The following is a 718-nucleotide window of genomic DNA, read 5'->3' as shown; positions in this document are numbered from 1 at the left end:
GGGGAGGAGGTAGAGAGGTCAGGAACAAAACTGAGCCCAAGAAGAAGGGAGGGGTGGGGGAGGTGTTTTTCAAGATGTGTTAATGCTTTTCACTGTCCCACTCTCTCTGTTAAGTGTTGTCACTGTTAGTGTTTGAATTCAAGTGATGGTTTTTCTTCCCCCAACGAGTCTGGCTTTTGCCAGTAACCATAATGGGTGAGTCAGCCCTCTCTGTCCTTATCTCAATTCCTGAGACTTACACTTTATTTCCTCCTTCCCATATCTGAAGGGGGAAGGGCTGAGTCAACAGCTGCCTGGCGCTCAGTTTCCCTCTGGGCTCAAACCGTGACACAGCTCTGATCGCAGTCCACACGGATTTCATTCCTCAGGAGAACCACACCAAACGCTGAAGCACAAGCACAGCCACGATGTCAACTGGGTGGGAGAATTTGTACCACAGAAAACCAGAGCGGGGCTGCTGTGAACGATTTGGCACGAACGTGCACATACCTGAGTTAAGCATGACAAGGGGACACACCATCTGTGCCAAGGCCGACTGTGCAAGTGCAGAAGGAGGGGAAATCAAGCACACACAGATTACACCCACCTCCTCCTCCCACATGCTTACAAATCCTGCCCGAGGAGGAGCAAGGAACCATCATGGCAATATCAACACATGTGGAAGCTACTGTGGATGCCCACCAGTGCACAAGGACAGAGGGCTGAAGCTCTGCCTCCC

The sequence above is a fragment of the Athene cunicularia genome (genome assembly GCF_003259725.1).
Source record: "Athene cunicularia isolate RWA chromosome 13 unlocalized genomic scaffold, athCun1 chr13_part1, whole genome shotgun sequence".
In the NCBI taxonomy this organism is placed as follows: Eukaryota; Metazoa; Chordata; class Aves; order Strigiformes; family Strigidae; genus Athene; species Athene cunicularia.
Note: the sequence above shows the minus strand (reverse complement) of the source record.